Source organism: Tachyglossus aculeatus, chromosome X4 (genome assembly GCF_015852505.1).
Source record: "Tachyglossus aculeatus isolate mTacAcu1 chromosome X4, mTacAcu1.pri, whole genome shotgun sequence".
Classification (NCBI taxonomy): domain Eukaryota; kingdom Metazoa; phylum Chordata; class Mammalia; order Monotremata; family Tachyglossidae; genus Tachyglossus; species Tachyglossus aculeatus.
The window spans coordinates 706,955-719,305 of NC_052098.1; positions in this window are offsets into that span (position 1 = coordinate 706,955).

A 12,351-nucleotide genomic window follows, 5' to 3' on the forward strand; every position below is an offset into this window, starting at 1 on the left:
TCTTGCCCCAGCCCTGGAAAAGACATCGGGAAAGTGAGGGAAGGCACTGACGAAATGGGTGTTCTTTTGTACTCTTCCAAATACTTAGTACAGTACTCTGCACACAGTAAGCACTCAATAAACATGACTGACTGAATGAATGAATGAATGAATGAATGAATGAACGAGGGAAACAGCTCATGTGGTTGTCATTGAGGGGGAAATATGGCTCCAGACATCCACCTATACACCTCACTCTCGTCTGGCTCTCAGACAAGCAACATCACGCGGGGCCGCCCAAGAAACAGGCTGAGAGAAGCCACAATCTGCTTTTGCTTAAACCCACTTATAAGAGAGCCTATGTCCCGACAACCCATTGGAAAGCTGTTTGGAGTCCATTCCTTCGTTCCTCCGACTTCTATGTGGAAGGAGTTTGTGGGGCAACCCCCCGCCACCTCTTGGGGTGCTGTCTGGTTTGGGACTCGTCTTCTCCCAACAGCGATGAACCGCTATTGATACAAAGAGCAGGTGGACCCAGGGTGAATGGGGAGACAGCTTCAGCAGCACAGGAGGAATACAGAAATGACCCCAGTCGTGGTCCCGGGAACAGATTGCATGTTGAGACTAAGACCTCTTCAAGGAAAACCCCTCAGCGTTTCAGCAAGTACTCTGCAGGATCCATCGGTCAATTCATCGATAAATCGATGGCCTTCATCGCGCACCTGCTGCGTGCAGAGCACTGTACTTGTATGTGCTTCGGAGAATCTAATAAAACAGTCGGTAGCAAAGCTCGCTGCCCACGAGGAGCATACAGTCTAGAGGGAAATGAAAGATGCTCTTTTCTCCCTTTCCCGGAGCAGTCCTCCGCTCAGGCCATTGAGGGAAACCTGAAGCTTAAGCGCTTAGTCCAAGCATTTAGTACAGTGCTCTGCATACAGTAAGCACTCAATAAATACAATTGAATCAATCAATCAATCAATCAATCGTATTTATTGAGCGCTTACTGTGTGCAGAGCACTGTACTAAGCGCTTGGGAAGTACAAGTTGGCAACATATAGAGACAGTCCCTACCCAACAGTGGGCTCACAGTCTAAAAGGGGGAGACAGAGAACAAAACCAAACATACTAACAAAATAAAATAAATAGAATAGATATGTACAAGTAAAATAAATAAATAAATAAATAGAGTAATAAATATGTACAAACATATATACATATATACAGGTGCTGTGGGGAAGGGAAGGAGGTAAGATGGGGGGGATGGAGAGGGGGACGAGGGGGAGAGGAAGGAAGGGGCTCAGTCTGGGAAGGCCTCCTGGAGGAGGTGAGCTCTCAGTAGGGCCTTGAAGGGTGAAAGAGAGCTAGCTTGGCGGATGGGCAGAGGGAGAGCATTCCAGGCCCGGGGGATGACGTGGGCTGGGGGTCGATGGCGGGACAGGCGAGAACGAGGCACAGTGAGGAGATTAGTGGCAGAGGAGCGGAGGGTGCGGGGTGGGCTGTAGAAGGAGAGAAGGGAGGTGAGGTAGAAGGGGGCGAGGTGATGGAGAGCCTTGAAGCCCAGGGTGAGGAGTTTCTGCCTTCCTTTAATGTTGGGGAGAGGGGCTGAGGAGGAAGAAGTGAGTTTCGCTCCGACAAGATCGGACGTTTCAATCATTTAGTCGTACTTATCGAATGCTTACTGTGTGCAAAGCGGTGGACTAAGCCCTAGGGAGAGGTCGGTACGAGTCAGTAGACACGTCCCCTTCCCACAAGAAGCTTTCAATCTAGAGGGGGAGTTTTCAAGAATTCCGTCGGGCCTCATGGAAAGCCCAGGGTGGTTCTGCCGTCAAGGTTGCGGGCTTTGACGAGAGAACCCCTCTAGACTGGAAGCTCGTCACGGGCAGGGAACGTGTCTACAGACTCTGTTATATCATCTTCTCCCAAACGCTTAATCTGGTGCTCTGCACACTCAGTAAGCGCTCAGTAAATACCACTGATTGGCCGATTGATTGATCGAGGGAGGATGGTGAGGGTGTTGATTATGATTGGACAGTTGGACAGAGGTGCGGATTTGGGAGGGGAGATATAGGGTGGCTTCTGCTGAACGAAAGGGACCCGCTACCACCGCGACTTCCTCTCCCATCCCCAGGCACCGCACCTCCACGTGGGACGTGCAACTTTCTGGGTACCGACTGTCCGAAATAGCCAACGATGGGTTTTCCAGAACGCCACGGTCTTGGAGGTCCTGCCCAGCATCAAACGAGCATGGGCCTGGGAGTCAGAAGGTCATGGGTTCTAATCCCGGCTCCACCACTGGTCTGCCGTGTGACCTTGGGCAATTCACCTCACTTCTCTGTGCCTCAGTTCCCTCCTCTGTAAAATGGGGATTAAGACTGTGAGCCCATGTGGGACAGGGATTGGGTCCAACCCGATTGGTTTGTATCCACCCCAGCACTTAGAACAGTGCCAAGCACATAGTAAGTGCTTAACAAGTACCATAATTATCATTATTATCCAATAACGCAACTCTGGCCGACAGCCGTGATTCTTTCCGGTTCCCGGATCAGGCCGACTGGGCCTCTGCCGGGGAAGAGTGCAGAGAAGAGGAGACGGCAGATCGCCGTGTGCTCCATTTTCAACCAACCTGTGTCCGTAAACCCCCTAAACTACGACTCCCAGTATCCTGAGCTCTTTAATGATTCACCGTACCACCCGGCTCGCCCTACTCGGTGGAGAAGTATTGGCTTCCAGCATCTTTAAGAAGTCGGCGGCCCTGCCACCCAGCCGTGAATCTAGTCACTCCACACAGAGCGGAGGAGGGGAGGTGCCAAGAGCTCAGAGTTGGCACATGGGCCTGCTTCCAATCCTCAAGGAGGGAGGTGGGGGGGCCCTTCCGGTGCCCCCTTGCGGGGGTCCTTTTTGTGGTGAGGGTGATATTTCCCACCCTCGGTTCCGGTGACTCGGGATGCCAGCGGGCCAGACTTAATTAACTTCTAGGCGGCCCTGTGCTTTTCAGCCCGGAACGACTCGCCCCGGACAAACAAGAGGCCGGGGTGCTTATTGACAGACACACATCTGCAAATACGTCAGGGTTAGTGGCACCCTCATTAAACTCCGATTAGCCAGTGGACTTGATCCAGATCAAATCGGAGATGAATGAGATTTCTTTTTTTTTTTCCAGCGGCTGCCAGTTTATCAGATGTAGGCAATTAAGAACTCACACACCTCCAGTTCTTGAATTTTTTTTGAAGCAGGGAGCCATACCAGTTGAGCTATAAAGACCTCATTGTCCGAAGAACAATGTCCCCCACTAATCTCACTTCTGGCAATTTACTTTTTTTTCTTTCCAAGCAGATTTAGAAACAAAACCAAACCGAAAAAAAAAATCTAATCCCACTTCGGGAGTCTGGTTCCTTTCAGCTTTTCTTTTAAGGAGGTCTGGATAAATAAACTTTTACTGCATCACTACTTTGATTCAGGAGACCTGGGAGACTTCAATTAGGCAAACATTCTGTTCTTCAGAGCAAAGACAATGCGACAGCACAAGCTTTCCCTTGTAATTACGGCTCTACTACAAATGGACCAACCTAGAGGTGAGGTGTGCTTTTGTTCAGCGTTTAAAAGCAATTATTACCTTTCTTGAATTTTCGGGGTGTAATGAGACTCCCCCAATCCAGTTCAACCTCCTCGGTGACTGGATTATTCATCTGCCTGGGCACTGGATAAGAGGGGGAGATGGGGAGTTAACTGGGTACTAATTAGCTATGTTCAAACTTTTTAGCCTTAGGTCTAAGGTGTCTGAGAGGCACGCACTCGCACTCAGGAACGGGTTTCTTTCATCTGTTGGGCGATAAAGAGATGGAAAAGAGAAGAGGAGAAGGGGAGTCGTGAGAGAAGCAACAGCAATATAGCATCATCATTGGAGTAAAAAAACTATCGCCCCTTTCGACAATCTATTTTCACTCCTCAGAAGCAGCGTGGCTTAGTGGAGAGTCCGGGCCCGGGAGTCAAAAGGATCTGGGTTCTCTGGGTTCTCTGCCATGTCTGCTGTGTGAGCTGGGGCAAGTAGCTTCACTTCTCAGTGCTTAGAACAGTGCTTTGCTCATAGTAAGCACTTAACAAATACCATTATTATTATTATTCTCTGGGCCTCAGTTACCTTATCCGTAAAATGGAGATTAAGAGAGTGAGCCCTATGTGGGACAGGGACTATGTCCAACCTGATTAACTTGTATCTGCCCAGTGCTTAGAACAGTGCTTGGTCCATTGCAAGTGCTTAACAAGTATCATTATTATTATTACATTGTTTTCCCCTGTAGACTGTGAGTGCGTCTAATGACTGTCCTATTGTACTTCATCTACAGCTTAGTACAGTGCTATACACGCAGTAAGTGCTTGATAAATACCACTGAGGGACTAACTGATCGAATGATAAAAGAGAAGGCAGTGAAGATGATCCTAGGCGGTAGCATGGCCTAGTGGAAAGAGCTTTCTACTCCCTGCTCTGCCCCTGATGTGTTGGGTGACCTTGGGCCAGTCACTTCACCTCTCTGGGTCTCAGATTCCTCCTCTGTCAAGTGGCGATTTATGATATTGCTCTGTGCCTCAGTTACCTCATTTGTAAAATGGGGATTAGACTGTGACCCCCATGTGGGATAGGGACTGTGTCCAACCCAATTACCTTGTATCTACCCCAGCGCTTAGAACAGTGCTTGGCACATAGTAAGTGCTTAATACCATAATAATAATAATTTTGCCTTGTCATATGCTGTCAAGCTGTCTCTGACCAAGCAATAATAATAATAATAATAATACCTGCCTCTCCCTATTGATCTCCCAGGGATTCTGGGAGTGGAAAATGAGATCACTGATATGAAAGTACTTTGGAATATAAAAAAGAATACCACTTGGATATTACAAAGTGCTATAAAAATTCAAGGTATTTTTTTTAAAAAAAAGATGTCTTCATCTTTATCAGTCTTTTCTCATCTTTTTCTGGTCATTTGTACCAGTTAATCACAATAACGGCACACCTGGACAGAAGTGGTTCTAAATATCTGCACCAAACCGGGTGAGGTGAGGTGTCTTGTGGGTTTGGGTGGAGGGGAGCCAAGTGGGTCGTGGGAGGAGGGGGGCGAAGGTTGGGTGGCCACCAATGGTACTAAAGAATTCTGGACCCCCTCTTCATTCATTCATTCAATCGAATTTATTGAGCACTTACTGTGTGCAGAGCACTGTACTAAGCGCTTGGGAAGTACAAGTTGGCAACATATGGAGACAGTCTCTACCCCTCTTGACCGTCAGCTCATTGTGGGCAGGGAATACGTCTGCTTATTGTTCTATTGTACTCTCCCAAGTGCTTAGTACAGTGCTCCACACAAGTAAGCGCTCAATAAATACAGCTGAATGAATGACTGACCCCTCCTCCCCGCGCCACACACAGATTTTTATTTAAATATAAGCAGCCTGAGCCTGGAAGTCAGGGGACTCGGATTCTAATGTCAGGTCTGCCCCTGGCCTGCCGTGTAACGGATTAAGCCCTCTTTCCCCCAGCTTCCTCTCCCTTCTGTTTCATCTAGGCATTTGGATCTGTGACCTTTGGGCATTTGATATTCACCCCACCCCCAACCCCACAGCACTTGTGTAGGTATCTTTAAATTATACATTGGAAATGATTTATTTCTATAATGTCTGTCTCCCCCTCTAGATTGTATGCCCTTCGTGGGCACGGTAGGTGTCTACTTTTCCCAAGTGCTTAATCCAGTGCTCTGCACATGGTAAGCACTCAATAAATACCATTGATTGATTGGGTGATTGACGTGGAGACATTATTTAATAATAATGACTGTAATAATTATGGTATTTGTTAAGCATTTACTATGTGCCAGACACTTTACTAAGCGCTGGTGTAGATATGAGATGATCAGTTGGACAAAGTCCCTGTCCCACATGGAGCTCAGAGTCTTAGTCCCCATTTTACAGATGAGGTACCTGAGGCACAGAGAATCAATCAATCAATCAATCAATCAATCGTATTTATTGAGCGCTTACTATGTGCAGAGCACTGTACTAAGCGCTTGGGAAGTACAAATTGGCATCACATAGAGACAGTCCCTACCCAACAGTGGGCTCACAGTCTAAAAGGGGGAGACAGAGAACAGAACCAAACATACCAACAAAATAAAATAAGTAGGATAGAAATGTACAAGTAAAATAAATAAATAAATAAATAAATAGAGTAATAAATATGTACAACCATATATACATATATACAGGTGCTGTGGGGAAGGGAAGGAGGTAAGACGGGGGATGGAGAGGGGGACGAGGGGGAGAGGAAAGAAGGGGCTCAGTCTGGGAAGGCCTCCTGGAGGAGGTGAGCTCTCAGCAGGGCCTTGAAGGGAGGAAGAGAGCTAGCTTGGCGGATGGGCAGAGGGAGGGCATTCCAGGCCCGGGGGATGACGTGGGCCGGAGGTCGATGGCGGGACAGGCGAGAGCGAGGTACAGTGAGGAGATTAGTGGTGGAGGAGCGGAGGGTGCGGGCTGGGCAGTAGAAGGAGAGAAGGGAGGTGAGGTAGGAGGGGGCGAGGTGATGGAGAGCCTTGAAGCCCAGGGTGAGGAGTTTCTGCCTGATGCGCAGATTGATCGGTAGCCATTGGAGGTTTTTGAGGAGGGGAGTAATATGTCCAGAGCGTTTCTGGACAAAGATAATCTGGGCAGCAGCATGAAGTATGGATTGAAGTGGAGAGAGACACGAGGATGGGAGATCAGAGAGAAGGCTAGTGCAGTAGTCCAGACGGGATAGGATGAGAGCTTGAATTAGCAGGGTAGCGGTTTGGATGGAGAGGAAAGGGCGGATCTTGGCAATGTTGCGGAGCTGAGACCGGCAGGTTTTGGTGACGGCTTGGATGTGAGGGGTGAATGAGAGAGCGGAGTCGAGGATGACACCAAGGTTGCGGGCTTGTGAGACGGGAAGGATGGTAGTGCCGTCAACAGAGATGGGAAAGTCAGGGAGAGGACAAGGTTTGGGAGGGAAGACAAGGAGCTCAGTCTTCGACATGTTGAGCTTTAGGTGGCGTGCGGACATCCAGATGGAGATGTCCTGAAGGCAGGAGGAGATGCGAGCCTGGAGGGAGGGGGAGAGAGCAGGGGCGGAGATGTAGATCTGGGTGTCATCAGCGTAGAGATGATAGTTGAAGCCGTGGGAGCGAATGAGGTCACCAAGGGAGTGAGTGTATATTGAGAACAGAAGGGGACCAAGCACTGAACCTTGGGGAACCCCCACAGTAAGAGGATGGGAGGGGGAGGAGGAGCCTGCAAAAGAGACTGAGAAAGAATGACCGGAGAGATAAGAGGAGAACCAGGAGAGGACGGAGTCTGTGAAGCCAAGGTCAGATAACGTGTTGAGGAGAAGGGGGTGGTCCACAGTGTCAAAGGCAGCTGAGAGGTCGAGGAGGATTAGGACAGAGTATGAGCCGTTGGATTTGGCAAGCAGGAGGTCATTGGTGACCTTTGAGAGCGCAGTTTCCGTGGAATGAAGGGGACGGAAGCCAGACTGGAGGGGGTCGAGGAGAGAGTTGTTGTTGAGGAATTCTAGGCAGTGCGTGTAGACAACTCGTTCAAGGAGTTTGGAAAGGAATGGTAGGAGGGATATGGGACGATAACTAGAAGGTGAGGTGGGGTCAAGAGAGGGTTTTTTTAGGATGGGAGAGACATGGGCATGTTTGAAGGCAGAGGGGAAGGAACCAGTGGAGAATGAGCGGTTGAAGATGGAAGTTAAGGAGGGGAGAAGGGATGGAGCGAGAGATTTCATAAGATGAGAGGGAATGGGGTCAGAAGCACAGGTGGCTGGAGTAGCACTTGAGAGGAGGGAGGAGAGTTCCTCTGAGGATACCGCTGGGAAGGATGGGAGAGTAGCAGAGAGTGTTGAGAGCCGGGGGGTTGGAGAAAGGGGGGAAGAGACTTTGGGGAGGTCGGACCTGATGGATTTAATTTTGTTAATGAAGTAGGAGGCCAGATCGTTGGGGGTGAGGGAAGGAGGAGGGGGAGGAACCGGGGGCCTGAGAAGGGAGTTGAATGTACGGAAGAGCAGGCGGGGGTGATGGGCATGGGTGTCAATAAGGGAGGAGAAATAGTTTTGTCTGGCAGAAGAGAGGGCTGAGTTAAGGCAGGAAAGGATAAACTTGAACGAGGTTGGCATGGTGTTTAGACTTTCGCCAGCAGCGTTCGGCAGCTCGAGCATAAGAGCGAAGGAGGCGGACAGTGGCAGTGATCCAGGGCTGTGGGTTAGTGGTGCAAGAGCGGCGAAGGGAAAGGGGAGCGAGCGAGTCTAGCTGAGTAGAAAGGGTAGAGTTGAGAGCAGTAATCTGATCATCAAGACTGGGTAGAGAGGAGAGGGCGGCGAGGTGGGGTGTGAGGTGCTCCGAAAGGTGGGTGGGGTCCAGAGAGCGGAGATCTCTGTGAGGGAGTAATACGGATTTACAGGGGAAAGGAGTGTGAGTGAGGAGGCAGGTGAGAAGATTATGATCAGAGAGAGGGATCACAGAGTTGGTGAGGGTGGACACAGTGCAGCGGTAGGAGATGATGAGGTCGAGGGTATGACCAAGTTGGTGAGTGGGTGAGGTGGGGTGGAGGAAGAGGTTGGCAGCGTCAAGGAGAGATAGAAGGCGGGCGGCAGAGGAGTCGTTAGGGATATCCATGTGGATATTGAAGTCTCCGAGGATCAGAGTGGGCATGGAGAAGGAGAGAAGGAATGTGAGGAAGGGGTCAAAGTCGTTAAAGAAGTTGGAAGTGGGGCCCGGAGGGCGGTAGATGACGGCTACAAGAATCTGGAGGGGGTGGTAGAGGCGAATAATGTGGGCTTCAAAGGAAGGGAAGGAAAGGGAAGGGGGAGGAGGGATAGTGCGAAAGCGACATTGGGGGGCGAGAAGGAAACCGACACCTCCTCCTTTTCCGGTGAGTCTGGGGGAGTGGGAGAAGAAGAGGCCTGCACTGCAGAGAGCAGCAGAAGAGACCGTGTCGTCCGGCGACAGCCATGTTTCAGTTAGGGCGAGGAGGAGTAGAGAACTGGAAAGGAAAAGGTCCAGGATGAAAGGGGTCTTACTTAAAACGGAGCGGGGGTTCCAGAGGCCACACTTGGCAGCAGCTGTCGAGGGTGGGGAGGGAGGGGGAAGGGTGCGAGGGGTGGGGAGGGTTTGGATTGGGATGAGTTGGCGGGGGCCTGGGCGGGGAGAGTGGGAAGGGGGGTGGCGATGGGAAAGGAGAACTGGGATGGGGTGGGGGCGGGGAAAAGAAGTGAAGAGAAGTGAAGTGAATTAATAATAATAATAATGATGCCATTTATTAGGCACTTACTATGTGCAAAGCACTGTTCTAAGTGCTGGGGAGGTTACAAGGTGATCAAGTTGTCCCACAGGGAGCTCACAGTCTTAATCCCCATTTTACAGATGAGGTAACTGAGGCATAGAGAAGTGAAGTGACTTGTCCAAAGTCACACAGCTGACAGTTGGCAGAGCCGGGATTTGAACCCATGACCTCTGACTCCAAAGCCTGGGCTCTTTCACCTGAGCCAAGCAAGGTCACCCAACAGACAAGTGGCAAAGTCAGGGTTAGAACCCATGACTCCCAGGCTCTATCCACTAGGCCACTTAACATCTCTGGGCTTCAGTTTCCTCATCTTTTTCCCCAACTTCTCAGACTGAGAGACATGGGTGGGACTGGGATACTGTCTGATCCGATGATCTTGTATTTTATGCCAACACTTAACACAGTTCTAAGTCCCTATTCAATTGTATTTATTGAGTGCTTACTGTGTGCAGAGCACTGTACTAAGCGCTTGGGAAGTACAAGTTGGCAACATATAGAGATGGTCCTTACCCAACAGCGGGCTCACAGTCTAGAAGGGGGATGGGATGGATACAAGCAAATTGGTTGGACACAGTCCCTGAGTCCCACATGTGGCTCATGGTCTCAATCCCCATTTTACAGATGAGGTAACTGAGGCCCAGGGAAGTGAAGTAACTTGCCCAAGGTCACACAGCAAACAAGCGGCAGAGCCGGGATTAGAACCCACGACCTCTGACTCCCAAGCCTGGGCTCTGACTTAAATATCAGGTAGGACATTTTTAAGAACATGTTCCCTTTGAGGAATCACGTCTACTCTCTATTGTCCTCTCCCAAGTGCTCAGCACAGTGTTATGCACACAGGAGACGGTAAACTCCTTGAGGGCAGGGATCGTGTCTACTAACTCTATTCTCCTAAGTTCTCGGCCCAGTGCTCTGCACACGGTAAAGACTCAATAACCACTGCTGATTGGTTGACATCTATCCAGAGTGGCAATCCCAGGCACACATACGGAAAAGAGTTGCCTCCAAGCGAACAACAATAAAAAATGGCATTTGTTAAGTGCTTACTGTGTGCCAAGCACAGTACTAAGCACTGGGGTGGATACCAGCAAATGGGGTTGGACACAGTCCCTGTCCCGTGTGGCACTCACAGCCTCAATCCCCATTTTACAGACGTGGTAGCAGAGGCATAGAGAAGCGAAGTGACTTGCCCAAGGTCACACAGCAGACGTGGCGGAGCCAGGATTAGAACTCATGATCTTCTGACTCCCAGGCCTCTGCTCTATCTGCTAGGCCATAATATTATTAATCATGTTTAGCCAGGACCTGTTTTTCTTGGACTCAATTTTTCTCCACAAAATCAGTCACGTGAAAGAAAGAAAATGGCAACTCCAGCAGGCACTCAGGGAGAAGCCATGACAACTACCTCCAATGTGTGGTTCATCTTCCCCCTTTTACTGGTTCCTTTAACACCGAAGAGAGGGAGACTGGTAGAGTTTCGCTGGTTTACTTATCACATTCAAGTCCATAAATGCCACCACAAATAACCGCTAAACCTACAGACATGTTCTTCCTGTCAAACGCCGTGTTGAATAACATGCCCTCCGGCAGGGGAGGCAGGAAGCAACGGTGCCATCCCATCGCTCTCACTGATTTTGGAACAGCACGTCCTCACCTGTAGAGATAATCTTCAGATAAATATTGGATTTGCTCAATCTGTTTCAGCCTCAGATGCCTTACAGTCATTCATTCATTCAGTCGGATTTACTGAGCACTTACTGTGTGCAGAGTACCGTACTAAGCGCTTGGGAGAGGACAACAGAACAATAAACAGACACATTCCCTGCCCACAACGAGCTTACAGTCTAGAGGGAAAATTGGGTTGGACATAGTTCCTGTCCCATGTGGGGCTCACAGTCTCAATCCCCATTTTACAGATGAGGTAACTGAGGCCCAGAGAAGTAAAGTGACTTGCCCCAGGTCACACAGCAGACAAATAGCAGAGCCGGGATTAGAACCCATGACCTTCTGCCTCCCTGGCCCAGGCTCTAACCACTACACCATGCTACCCACCTCCTAGGGGAGACTCTCCCAAATTAAGAGCCCTCCTGATGTTCCTGGCACTTATTTGTCTAGTAACAGTAATAATCATAATAATAACAACAATAATAATAATCATCATGTTTCTTAAGCACTTACTATATGCCGAGCACTGTATTAAGCACTGGGGGAGATAGAAGATCATCAGGTCCCACATGGAGCACACAGTCTAAGCAGTAATAGTAAAGAAGGTATTTACTGAGCGCCCACCAGGTGCAATGCAATGGACTAAGTGCTTGGGAAGGATAAAACCGGCAAATGACCCATTTCCTTCCCACAAGGAATTTATAATCTAATGCAGGGGAGCTAACAGCCTACTGTGTGCAGAGCACTTTATTGAGCTCTTGGAGGACTACAATAAATTTAATAGACCTGATCCCTGCCCTCGAGGAACTTAAACTCTTCAATGTGCAGAGCGCTGGAGAACAATAGAGTTAAGAGACAAGATCCCTGCCCTCAAGGAGCTGACAGCCTGCTGTGTGTACAGTGCTGTACTAAGCCCTTGGGAGGAGAAAATTAGAATTAGTAGAACTGAATCCCTGCTCTTGAGGAGCACAGGACTAAACGCTTGGGAGAGCACGATAGAGCTGTGTCCCTGGGGGCTTCGATCTCTTCTGACTGTGTTATAATAATAAAATAATAATTATGGTATCTGTTAAGAGCTTACTATGTGCCAAGCACTGTTGTAAGCACTGGAGTAGATACAAGGTCATCAGGTTGTCCCACGTGGGGCTCATAGTCTTAATCCCCATTTTGCAGACAAGGTCAGTGAGGCACAGATAATCAATCAATCAATCAATCAATCGTATTTATTGAGCGCTTACTGTGTGCAGAGCACTGTACTAAGCGCTTGGTAAGTACAAGTTGGCAACATATAGAGACAGTCCCTACCCAACAGTGGGCTCACAGTCTAGAACGGGGAGACAGAGAACAAAACCAAACATATTAACA